Here is a 14,048-nt window from a genome sequence, read left to right as displayed (position 1 = left end):
TTGGTTTAGCACCTTCTCTACATGATGTGGGCTTAGATCGTAGCTGGTGCAGAGTTAGTCTATCTTGTCTCTGCTTGTAGATATTGAAAGTGTTAACTTCATCCCCGGTCTCCCATACACATAAACATTAAATAAATTCCAGAATGTGTTTTACTTTAAACTGATTGAAAATAAGCATGTTTTCAAACAAACTGCTTTGTCTTATAATCCTCTGATAAAAAATATTTGAGAAAATAAAATGAGTGAAAAATATTAAAATCTCAAATAAAAACAATTAAATGTTCAATGCAGCCATTTTTATCTCAATATAAAATAATTTCTGGGTAACAATTGAGTACCTTACTGTGATTGTTTTAAATTAAAATGGTAAAAAAGAAACAAAAATAGCTTCTTAATAAAGAGCAATTTTGCAAGCAAAAATGTTGGCAGAACTCTCTGGGAGTGGTCTGAGTTGGGAGGGGGAAAATGAAAAATAGCTGTTATTGGCAGAGAGGTTTGGAACTCTCTTATTGGTCTATTAACTAATTTACCGCCTGGTGATGTCACCAAAACAGGCTGAAATTACAGGCAGTCTTTTCAAACAGCTCTTACATGCTGATCGAACCAACAATCTGCCATTGTGCGCATGTTGATTTTGTTTATCCCCACCAGACGCGTTCATGACTCACAGGATAAAATACCAAAAACAACTATATTAATTTGGGGACAGGTCGAAACACACATGAAACATTCTTGGACATTTAGCTAGCTTGCTGTTGCTAGCTAATTTGTCCTTGTGAGATAAATATAATAAACTTGATGAATCTCTCCTCAATCATCTTTCTTTCTTCTTCTTCTCTTCTGTGGATTTTATATGGTGGTTGGCAACCAACTTTAAGGTGCATTACCGCCACTGACTGGAATGGAGCGTGGACCTCGCTCAGCTTTCACATCGTTTAATCACCCACGTGGGTATATGCTTGTAAAAATCAATGAGTAGAAGGAAGGATGAGACTTTCAGTAAGTTAAGCATCTAAAATAGAACCAAGTTCTATTTTAGCGCCTGGCTGTTGTAAGGATCGACGCTGGAGATGAGAAGCAGGTACAGGGAGTGAACATTTAATCACCACGGACAGGAACAGAATACAGACAGCGTCTGGACAGGGGAAACGGAAACGACAATAATGCTGACACGGGGATGAAACAGAGGAAACAGACAGATAGGGAAGGCAATCAAAACGTCCAGGTGAGTCCAATGTGCGATGAGGCGCGTAATGATGGTGACAGGTGTGTGTAATGAAAGGTAGCCTGAGAGGGAGAGTGAGAGCAGGTGTGACAGTACCCCCCCTCCCCCCCTGGGTGAGCCTGACAAGCCGACCGAGGCATGGGAGCCTGGCGAGCGGGCTGAGGCATGGGAGCCTGACGATCCGGCTGAAGCGTGAAAGCCTGACGATCCTGCTGACGCGTGGGAGCCCGACGAGCCGGCTGAGGCGTGAGAGCCTGATGGGTCGGCTGAGGCATGATGTGGGATGGGAGCCCGATGAGCCGACTGAGGCGTAGGAGCCCGACGAGCCAGCTGAGGCATGACGTGGGATGGGAGCCTGCCGACCCAACCGGGACAAGGAAACCTCTCGAGCCAGCTAAGGCGTGGAAGCCCGATGAGCCAACTGAGACACCCCCGGTTCCATTGGCGACAGCACCCAGACCCAAAGTCACCAACAAAACAAAAAACAAAAACCTCCCTGATGCTTCGTATAGTGGTGTCAGCATTCTGTAAGGATCGACGCTGGAGACGAGAAGCAGGTACAGGGAGTGAACATTTAATCACAACGGACAGGAACAGAATACAGACAGCGTCTGGACAGGGGAAACGGAAATGACAATAATGATGACACGGGGATGAAACAGAGGAAACAGACAGATAGGGAAGGCAATCAAAACGTGAAGGAGTCCAGCTGAGTCCAATGAGCGCTGAAGTGCGTAATGATGGTGGCAGGTGTGCGTAATGAAAGGCAGCCTGGCACACTCAAGCACCTGAGAGGGAGAGCAGGAGCAGGCGTGACAGCAATGCAGACCTCGCGAGCAGTTCGGATGAAAATATTGAATAATATGTACAGTACCAGTCAAAGGTTAGGACACACCTACTCATTCATGGGTTTTTCTTAATTTTTTACTATTTTCTACATTGTAAAATAATAGTGAAGACTTTAAAACTATGAAATAACACATATGAAATCATGTAGTAACCCAAAAAATTATAATTATATTTGAGATTCTTCAAAGTAGACACCCTTTGCCTTGATGACAGCTTTGCACACTCATGGCAATCTCTCAATCAGCTTCATGAGGAATGCTTTTCAAACAGTCTTGAAGGAGTTCCCACATATGCTGAGCACTTGTTGGCTGCTTTTCCTTTACTCTGCGGTCCAACTCATCCCAAACCATCTCAATTGGGTTGAAGTCAGGTGATTGTGGAAGCCAGGTCATCTGATGCAGCACTCCATCACTCTCCTTCTTGGTCAAATAGCCCTTACACAGCCTGGAGGTGTGTTTTGGGTCATTGTCCTGTTGAAAAACAAAAGATAGTCCAATATAGCGCAAACCAGATGGGATGGCATATTGCTGCAGAATGCTGTGGTAGCCATGCTGGTTAAGTGTGCCTTGAATAAATAAATCACTGACAGTGTCACCAGCAAAGCACCCCCACACCACCTCCTCCATGCTTCACGGTGGGAACCACACATTCGGAAATCAACTGTTCACCTACTCTGCGTCTCACAAAGACACGGGGGTGTGAACCAGAAATCTCAAATTTGGACTCATCAGACAAAACGACAGATTTCCACCAGTCTAATGTCCATTGCTCTTGTTTCTTGGCCAAAGCAAGTATTTTCTTATTATTGGTGTCCTTTAGTAGTGTTTTCTTTGCAGCAATTCAACCATGAAGGTCTCCTCTGAACAGTTGATATTGAGATGTGTCTGTTACTTGAACTCTGTGAAGAATTTATTTGGGTTGCAATTTCTGAGGCTGGTAACTCTAATTAACGTATCCTGTGCTGCCATCCTGTTAGAAGGTAACAGATAATTTTATTACAATGGTTAAAATGGATTTTCATTGTGTTCCATGGTGTTATTCGCCCCCTAGAGGAGCTTTCTGGTACTTAGAAAGACTGTACGCAAACAGGAAGTAGAGAATTCGTTCTGCACGCATAGAAGCAGCTAAAAACAACGCTGTCTTTCGGTGTAGTTATTTCTTGTCACGCTTCAGCCTCGGAAAATATTTGTTTGTAAGTTCGATTCAAGCATTTAGCTAGTGATGATAATCTTGTTATTGATAGAGTTGCTTACATATCAATGTTGGTTGGTTGCATTTACTCACACAAATTGCAATGCCTTTCATGTGTGCCGTCAGCTGTATTACTTTGCTCGTGCGTCATGCAAACGAATTATAAAATATACAATACTGTAGTTTTGTTACTGTTTCTAGTGTAATATGCTTTGTTATTCTACAGAGATGGTTGTACATTATTAGAGTAATTAAAGGAGTTAGCCAATTACCATATGAGTAACAATTAGCTATATGGTTTGGCATCATGCCAGATGCATGGTACCTTAGCACGTGCTTTGTATTTATGCAACTTTAAATGTATAATGTACAGCTACAGTATGTCGGTGTGAATTGAATACTAAAGTATATTATTTTCTGTATTTTGCAGTTTCACAACATAAACATTTTTAATATATTCATTCAAGAAAAGACAGGCCTTGGGAGTTTTATTGAAGACTTAGTTGTTAGCTATCTGTCTAGTTTTGCATGGGAATGCAATTCAAGGGCAGAATATATCCTCTGCAGCAGATAATTGTATAATTTTTGTTTTTATTAAGCTAAATCAGAGTCCATATCATTTGGCTCAAAATAAAACAGAATATCAGAGTCTCTCAGATTAAAATTAATAGTTGTTTATTTTAAAATAAAATATTTTAACTCACTCCAAAATCTTCTGACATAACAATCCCAAAATAAATGGTCAAGAGTTTCTGGGTCACAACCACAAAATACACATTTATTATCAAAAGCTATTTTGAATCTGTTTATAATAAAGGTCTTCACAGGGTAGATTCTATGAATGAGTTTGTATGATACTTCTTTCACCTTATTAGATATACAATATTTGCTAGACAACAACGAGACTTTGTTCCAGTTCCCTTGTCCTAGGGCTGCATTCCAATACATTTTAGCAGAGGGAAAAGTAACATCTTGACATAGTTTTCTTATATACATGTTATTACATTTAGAGTTTAAAATGTCAATTCCTTCTAGCTGTATTGAGGCTACAAAATCCTCAACAGTTGCACTTGGAGTATTGTTATATTCTCCTAAAAGAAGAATAGCACCTTTAGGGACAGCTCTAACAACAATTTGATACTCCTCAGGAGAGAATGTAACATTGTGTGTTCTCCTGAATTCTGGATAATCATATAGTTGTCCATCATTATTCAATAATTGTTTAACCGAGATAATGCTGTTGTCAGACCAGTTCTGGAAAAAAATAMTTGTTTTTATATTTATGCCTTTATTATTCCAAATTGTATATCTATGTGGAGAAAAATTATGTTTGTACATGAGGTTCCAAGTTAGAAGCACTTGTTTATGAAAGTCAGCAAGCTTAATAGAGATCTTACCCACATCAAAGTTGCATTTAAGTAAGAATTCTAGACCCCAAAACTGTTGGAATATTAAATGAGGGATTATATTCCAAATGCAATCCTTATTTCTTAAATAGTATTGTATCCATTTGATCTTAAAGATTATATTAGAGGTTTTAAAATCCAGAGCATTCAACCCTCCCTCACTTTGGGTGCTACATATTACCGCTTTTATTAAATAATGAGGTTTGGTATCAACCATTTTAGTTATTGACAGAGGAACATGCAAGGCAAGGGAGATATAAACTAATCTGGACAGACCTTTAGATTTTGACAAAAGTACTTGTCCAGATAAAGAAAGATCTCTTAATAACCAGGAGTTAAATCTCTTCCCAATTTTCTCTGCAATAAGAGAGAAATTTAAATTGGCCCTTTCTTTCTGATCTTTGCGTACATTAATACCAAGATATGTGATCACATCTTTTACAGGGATATTACATACTGAGTTTAAGTCACATTTCCTAATATTCAGAGATAAACCAGATACATGTGAAAAGGCATTAATACACTCAATAGCTTTCCTGACTTCATTATGATCTTTCAAAAAAATTGTGAACATTTTATCTCTTTATCTTGTATCTGATTACCCCTAAAACTATCCTTATTTATATGAAGTGCCATAACTTGTGTAACCAATAAAAATAAGAAAGGAGAAATTGGGCATCCTTCTTTAATTCCACGTCTAATGTGAAGTTCCATGGGATAATTTAACAGAGCTGTTACTATTATTGTAAAGTGTCTTAATTACACTTTGAAAATATTGACMAAAAAAAATAAAAAATGAAGAGTCTCAAAAATAAAATAATGTTCAACTCTATCAAAAGCCTTGTAAAAGTCTACAAATAAAATAAAGCTATCTTTCATAATGTGCTCATTGTAGTCTATCAAGTCCAGTACTAGTAGAATATTATTACATATATGTCTGCCCTTCATAAAACCAGACTGGGTATCATCAATGATTTGGTCAAGACCTTTTTAAGTCTTTCTGCAAAGATGGATGCAAGTAGCTTTCCATCATTGTTCATTAATGTGATTGGTCTCCAATTTTCTATCATAGGATCTTTGTKTGGTTTGGCGATTACAGAAATGAGTCCTTGTGTCATAAAAACAGGCAGGACCCCTAAATCAATTTCCTCCTTAAAAACATTAAATATAAATTCAACAATATCCTCCTGAAAATATTTATAGAATTCACTAATAAGGCCATCATTCCCTGGATATTTGTTCTCTTTTAACTTGCTGATACATTTTCTTATTTAATTAATATAAATTAATTAATCTAGTAGGACAGGCATTACTGGAATTGCACAGTATTATTCCAACCGAATAGAGTGGAAATATATATAAAACAAAGGAAATCACGTTTTTGACTGCACTGGGCCTTTAATTAAAAAAAAACGTGCAGGGTTCAAATCCTAATTTTTGATCTCAAAAGTCTACCACCAACTCAATGAATGGCATACTTTCCTGCACTGGTTTATCACATATGTTATCATGAAAATCTCATTTAAAATCACATTCCATTTCAAAAGCTATGATTCTAACGCACATCTTCAAACGTTATTTGATTAAAAAATAGATACATCGGGTGGGTATTTTTGCAATAGCACAATCACACAGATTAGCAACTAATTTCGGTGTTATGGTCTATGATTCCTCCTCTCGATAATAAAGGATCAATCGTATTAAGAGAGAGAAGCGAGTAAACAGAGAGATAACGTAGACGAACCTGACGGAGTAGCTAACTTCCCGGTAATAATGTCAGTATGGTGCGTAGAGTGTCCCGGCGCCTCGCCGCTGTCCTCGCTCCATCGCTGGCGTCTCACGAAGTAAAACAAACTGTCCCGTGAAGTTTAGCTCCGAGAACTCCACTGCGACCCATTGTGAAACACTCCCAAGAATCCAATTCGAAGACTTCTTTGATAATCCTTTTTATGACAAATGAGAACTCTCCTAAATCCTATCCCAAAATATGCCCTGGTGTCAGTGAGAAAAAGTACATTCAGAATTGCAAGAAGTTTTCATGAGCAGGGGGAAGTGAGATATTGAGGGAGGGAGTGTGTGTGTCGCTGTAATTAGTGGGTAGCGCGGAAGCTGTAGCCAACTCGCGGGCACATATTGTTTGCAAATAAAGAACATGGGAGTACAGGGGTTATTTGACAATGCAGTTTCACCCAACACACTACCATTTGTTTCTTTTTGACAGAGTTCCCCAACCGAGAAACCAACTCACGGATATAGAAATTGCCTGTGTCGCCTCCCAGTGGGCAACAACTGGTTACATCAGCGTTGTTTCCGCGTCATTTAAACAACAACTATATTTCTATTGACATTGAATCAACGTGGTAAACTGATTGGATTTGCAAAAAGTCATCAACGTAATTGTTAATTTAGTATTTTTTTCACCTCACTTTTAACCTTCCTGTTAATCTAATGACATGGTGACACGTTGAAGTCACGTCAGTTGACATCTCAACCAAATGTTACTCAAAACCGTTGAAGTGAAGTGGCCTATTAACATGATCAAACCCCAGGCGAAGAGTCCCCCACAACACCCAAGGTCCCGGCGGCCACGGCCAGACAGTTCTGCGGCGCCTAGGGCGATGCGTCTAGGGGAGGGATATCCTCTGGGCCCCGAAGGACGGGATAGTGATTGATTCGGAAGAGCAGGAGGGGGCGAGTTTGATAAGGACTCACCCTGCTCCTGTACAAAGGACCGAAGACAGCTTTTTAACAAAGTTACTTTTTTAGATGTTTTCATCTCTTAAAAATGTTTTACTTTTGTTAAATCATTTGTACACATTTTAAATGGCTTTTACAGATTTTATGTTTTTACAAAGAAAAGTAATTTTATTTACGGTTGTTTCTATTGGTTTAAACAACATGTACTTTTTAACAAATTTAAATGTAATATTCGTATGCTGTGTTTTATGCTTTTATGACGTTTTATGTGTATAAAATGATGTACAAAAATATATATGAGCTGTTTTAAAGGAAATGTAATAATAAAACTTTTCCGAAATAAAATAAAATCAACATGATCAAAGGGAGTGGTTATGAATGGTTATGTAAGAAAAGTAATGGTTAGGCCCATGGCTGTGTTGCTTATAGGCTACAGTTTGCTTTCATGTGTCAAATGACATTACTTCTGTACCATCTGAATGGGAGTTCCATGCTAAAAATCGCGCCACTTACACGCTATGTCCAAGTGGTTGATACCAGGCTGGCAAATAATACATGTGTTCACGGCAGCAGGTGTGAACAGCAGGTGGGCAGCAGGTGTGAACAGCAGGTGGGCAGCAGGTGTGAACAGCAGGTGGGCAGCAGGTGTGAACAGCAGGTNGGGCAGCAGGTGTGAACAGCAGGTGGGCAGCAGGTGTGAACAGCAGGTGGGCAGCAGGTGTGAACAGCAGGTGGGCAGCAGGTGACACTGAACAGTCACATGAGACTGGGTGGCGCGTGGGACATGCTCGGGCGTCCCCTTACTGTACCAATACATATTATTGGAATACCCCATAATACAGTGGAAAGAAACACAGATGTATTTAAAACAATATCACTCCATTACTATGGAGAGGGCAGATGGCGATTAGGTTTGTAGGTCTACTGCAAAGGGATGAACAATTAAAAATGACAGTAAAATATATATATAAAAAGTTCCAGAAAAAAAATATTTCCTTCCAGCTCGCTCTGCAGCCGAACCCCATGTAAATAATGCAGCGCTTGTTACATCAGCCAACCTAGGCATAAAGGTGTTATTAGAACATCACAGGGATTTACGGTGTGAGCCTGCACGCGGGGTCATTCCTGACAAGAGACTGTCACCTGTAGACTACTGACAGCTATGTTTTGGGGGAGAGAGAGAGTTGAGAGAGAAACACACAGAAAGAGAGAGACACAAGAAAAGGGCAACCAGTGAAGAACAAACACCATTGTAAATACAACCCATATTTATGTTTATTTATTTTCCCTTTTGTACTTTAACTATTTGTACATCTTTACAACACTGTATATAGACATAATACGACGGYGCCAGAGGGGAGGGCTGCCGTCTTATCGGCTCTCAAACAACCATGCTATTTTGTTTGTTTGTTCGTGTTGTTCATAACTTGGTTTGTACATAATGATGCTGCTACTGTCTCTTATGACTGAAAAGAGCTTTTGGACATCAGCTCACCTCAAACTGGACAAAGAGTTCTTCTTCAATGAGTCGGACRGGAGGGATATACAACTACAGACACCCGACCAGGCCCAGATCTCTGTGATATGCTGGAGAATGAAACTGAGATTTAGTGGAAAAAGATCTGGGTGCCTTGTGAGGATCAGGCGATGGGTGGCTAATCTGTCCTTGCCTTCCGTCCTGCTAGCTAATGTTCAATCGCTGGAAAATAAATGGGACGAGCTGAAAGCACGTATATCTTACCAACGGGACCTTAAAAACTGTAATATCTTATGTTTCACCRAGTCGTGGCTGAACGACGACATTAAGAACATACAGCTGGAGGATTATACACTCCATTGGCAGGACAGAACAGCAGCCTCTGGTAAGACACGGGGTGGGGGCCTATGCATATATGTGAACAACAGCTGGTGCAAGATATCTAAGGAAGTCTCGAAGTTTTGCTCACCTGAGGTAGAGTATCTCATGATAAGCTGTAGACCACACTATCTACCTAGAGAGTTTTCATCTGTATTTTTCGTAGCTGTCTACATACCACCACAGACCAAGGCTGGCACTAAAACCGCACTCAACGAGCTGTATAAGGCCATAAGCAAACAGGAAAACACTCATCCAGAGGCGGCGCTCCCGGTGGCCGGGGACTTTAATGCAGGGAAACTTAAATCAGTTTTACCTCATTTCTATCAGCATGTTTTTATTTTTTATTTTTTATTTATTTAACTAGGCAAGTCAGTTAAGAACAAATTCTTATTTACAATGATGACCTACCAAAAGGCAAAAGGCCTCCTGCGGGGATGAGGGCCTGGGATTTAAATAAATAAATAAATACAATATAAATATAGGACAAAACACACATCACAACAAGAGAGACAACACAACACTACATAAAGAGAGACCTAAGACAACAACATAGCAAGACAGCAACACATGACAACACAGCATTGTAGCAACACAACATAACAACAACATGGTAGCAACACAATATGGTAGCAGCACAAAACATGGTACAAACATTATTGGGCACAGACAACAGCACAAGGGGCAAGAAGGTAGAGACAACAATACATCAAGCGAAGCAGCCACAACTGTCAGTAAGAGTGTCCATGATTGAGTCTTTGAATGAAGAGATTGAGATAAAGCTGTCCAGTTTGAGTGTTTGTTGCAGTTCGTTCCAGTCGCTAGCTGCAGCGAACTGAAAAGATGAGCGACCCAGGGATGTGTGTGCTTTGGAGACCTTCAACAGAATGTGACTGGCAGAACGGGTGTTGTATGTGGAGGATAAGGGCTGCAGTAGATATCTCAGATAGTGGAGAAAGAGGCCAAAGAGGGTTTTATAAATAAGCATCAAAAAGTGGGTCTTGCGACAGGTATACAGAGATGACCAGTTTACAGAGGAGTATAGAGTGCAGTGATGTGTCCTATAAGGAGCACTGGTGGCAAATCTGATGGCCGAATGGTAAAGAACATCTAGCCGCTCAAGAGCACCCTTACCTGCCGATCGATAAATTATGTCTCCGTGATGTAGCATGGGTAGGATGGTCATCTGATTCATGGTTAGTTTGGCAGCTGTGGCAAAAGAGGAATGATAGAGGAAACCAAGTCTAGATTTAACTTTAGCCTGCAGCTTTGATATGTGCTGAGAGAAGGACAGTGCACCGTCTAGCCATACTCCCAAGTACTTGTATGAGGTGACTACCTCAAGCTCTAAACCCTCAGAGGTAGTAATAACACCTGTAGGAAGAGGGGCATTCTTCTTACCAAACCACATGACCTTTGTTTTAGAGGTGTTCAGAACAAGATTAAGGGTAGAGAAAGCTTGTTGGACACTAAGAAAGCTTTGTTGTAGAGCATTTAACACAAAATCCGGGGAGGGGCCAGCGGAGTATAAGACTGTATCATCTGCATATAAATGGATGAGAGAACTTCCTACTGCCTGAGCTATGATGTTGATGTTAAATGTGCAACCAGAGGGAAAACAATTCTAGACCACCTTTACTCCACACACAGAGACGCGTACAAAGCTGTCCCTCGCCCTCCATTTGGCAAATCTGACCATAATTATATCCTCCTGATTCCTGCTTACAAGCAAAAATGAAAGCAGGAAGCACCAGTGACTCGGTCTATAAAAAAAGTGGCCAGATGAAGCAGATGCTAAACTACAGGACTGCTTTGCTAGCACAGACTGGAATATGTTCTGGGATTCTTGAGGAGTACACCACCCACTTTATCAATAAGTGCATCAAGGACGTCGTCCCCGCAGTGACTGTACATACATACCCCAACCAGAAGCCATGGATTACATGCAACATTCGCACTGAGCTAAAGGGTAGAGCTGCTGCTTTCAAGAAGTGGGACTCTAACACTGAAGCTTACAAGAAATCCCGCTATGCCCTCCGACGAACCATCAAACAGGCAAAACATGACTAAGATCGAATCGTACTACACCGGCTCCGACGCTCGTCGGATGTGGCAGGGCTTGCAAACTTTTACAGACTACAAAGAGAAGCACAGTCGAGAGCTGCCCAGTAACACAAGCCTACCAGACGAGCTAAACTACTTCTATGCTCGCTTCGAGGCAAGTAACACTGAAACATGCATGAGTGTAACGTCCTGACCAGAGTTATTATGTGTTTTGCTTGTTTAGTGTTGGTCAGGACGTGAGCTGGGTGGGAATTCTATGTTGTGTGTCTAGTTTGTCTGTTTCTGTGTCCAGCCTAATATGGTTCTCAATCAGAGGCAGCTGGTAATCGTTGTCCCTGATTGAGAATCATATATAGGAGGCTTGTTTGGTGTTGGGATTTTGTGGGTGATTGTTTCCTGTCTCTGTGTTTGTGTTCTGCACCAGATAGGACTGTCTCGGCTTTCACGTTTGTTGTTTTTGTATTGTTGTTAAGTGTTCACAGTTTACCGTCATTTAAACATGTTAAACACTAACCGCGCTGCATGTTGGTCCTCTCCTTCAGCCCAGGAAGAAAGCCGTTACAATGAGAGCATCAGCTGTTCCAGACGACTGTGTGATTACGCTCTCTGCAGCCGATGTGAGTAAGACCTTCAAACAGGTCAACATTCACAAGGTCGCAGGGCCAGATGGATTACCAGAACGTGTACTCCGAGCATGCGCTGACCAACTGGCAAGTGTCTTCACTGACATKTTCAACCTCTCCCTGTCTGAGTCTGTAATACCAAGCAGACCACAATAGTCCCTGTGCCATAGAACACTAAGGTAACCTACCTAAATGACTACCGACCCGTAGCACTCACGTCTGTATCCATGAAATGCTTTGAAAGGCTGGTCATGGCTCACATCAACACCATTATCCCAGAAACCCGAGACCCACTCCAATTTGCATACCGCACCAACAGATCCACAGATGATGCAATCTCTATTGCTCTCCACACTGCCCTTTCACACCTGGACAAAGGGAACACCGATGTGAGAATGCTCTTCAATGACTACAGCTCAGCGTTCAACACCATAGTGCCCTCATAGCTCATCACTAAGCTAAGGACCATGGGACTAAACACCTCCCTCTGCAACCGGATCCTGGACTTCTTGAYGGGCYGCCCCGACGTGGTAAGGGTAGGTAACAAGACTTCCGCCACGCTGATCCTCAACACGGGGGCCCCTCAGGGGTGGGTGCTCAGCTCCCTCCTGTACTCCCTGTTCACTCATGACTGCACTGCCAGGCACGACTCCAACACCATCATTACGTTTGCTGTTGACACAACAGTGATCAGCAACCTGATCACCGACAACGATGAGACAGCCTATAGGGAGGAGATCAGAGACCTGACCGTGTGGTGCAAGGACAACAACCTCTCCCTAAAGTTGATCAAGACAAAGGAGATGATTGTAGACCACAGGAAAAGGAGGACCAAGCACTTATCGACGAGGCTGTAGTGGAGCAGGATGAGAGCTTCAAGTTCCTTGGCGTCCACATCACCAACAAACTAAGATGGTCCAAGCACACCATGACAGTCGTGAAGAGGGCACAACAAAACCTATTCTCACTCAGGAGACTGAAAAGATTTGGCATTGGTCCTCCAATCCTCAAAAGGTTCTACAGCTGCACCATCGAGAGCATCCTGACGGGTTGCATCACCGCCTGGTACGGCAGCTGCTYGGCCTCCGACCGCAAAGCACTACAGAGGGTAGTGCGTACGGCCCAGTACATCACCGGGGCCAAGCTTCCTGCCATCCAGGACCTCTATTCCAGGCGATGTCAGAGGAAGGCCCTAAAAATTGTCAAAGACTCCAGCCACCCTAGTCATAGACTGTTCTCTCTGCTACTGCATGGCAAGCGGCACCGGACCGACAAGTCTAGGTCCAAAAGGCTCCTACATAGCCTCTACCCCAATCCATAAGACTCCTGAACAGCTAATCAAATGGCTACCCAGACTATTTCTATTGCCTACCCCCCCCTATCCCCCATCCCCCAGAATGCTGCTGCTACGCTCTGTTGTTATCTATGCATAGTCACTTAAATAACTCTACCTACATGTACATATTACCTCAATTACCTTGATACCGGTGCCCCCGCACAGTGACTCTGTACCAGTACCCCCTGTATATAGCCCCGCTATTGTGATTTACTGCTGCTCTTTAATAACTTTTCAAGTTCATAACTGTGCACTTTCCTCAAACAATAGCACGGTATACTTTCATTGTAATAGCTACTGTACATTGGACAGTTAGATTAACAAGAATTTAGGCTTTCTGCCCATATCAGACATGTCTATGTCCTGGGATTTTGTTTTGTTTCTTACAACCTCATGCTAATCACATTAGCCTACGATAGCTCAACCGTCCCACGGACGGGACACTGATAATTTTTTAGGTATTTTCTTAAGGGCTTGTAAGCAAGCATTTCACTGTAAGGTCTACACCTGTTGTATTCTGCGCATGTGACAAATAAAATTTGATTTGATCATATGACATTGGAAATGTCTTTATTATTTTGGARCTTTTGTGAGTGCAATGTTTACTGTTCATATTACATTTTGTTTCACTTTTGTTTATTATCTATTTCACTTGCTTTGGCAATGCAAACATATGTTTCCCATGCCAATTAAGCCCCTTAAATTGAATTGAATTGAGAGAAACAACGTTTAAATGTAAGGTTTATCTTCAACTACATGCACATCATGCCATCCAAGACGACCCATATCACCCAAAAGTCTC

The 14,048-nt window shown here is 41.5% G+C and overlaps 1 protein-coding gene across 2 annotated transcripts in view; it reads right to left on the bottom strand.

Moving 5' to 3' along the window:
- The window catches only part of LOC111971633 (probable G-protein coupled receptor 156), a 31,471-nt gene extending 24,642 nt beyond the window's left edge, over positions 1-6,829 (bottom strand). For both annotated transcript variants that reach the window (XM_070448827.1, XM_070448828.1), the window contains exon 1: positions 6,416-6,829. The gene's annotated coding sequence lies outside the window, so the exon portion shown is untranslated. The remainder of the gene's footprint in view (positions 1-6,415) is intronic.
- Between the last annotated feature and the right edge of the window lie 7,219 nt (positions 6,830-14,048).

This window comes from Salvelinus sp. IW2-2015, linkage group LG2 (assembly GCF_002910315.2).
Source record: "Salvelinus sp. IW2-2015 linkage group LG2, ASM291031v2, whole genome shotgun sequence".
Classification (NCBI taxonomy): domain Eukaryota; kingdom Metazoa; phylum Chordata; class Actinopteri; order Salmoniformes; family Salmonidae; genus Salvelinus; species Salvelinus sp. IW2-2015.
The sequence above is the reverse complement of the archived record's forward strand: the minus strand, read 5'-3'. Positions and strand labels throughout refer to the sequence as shown.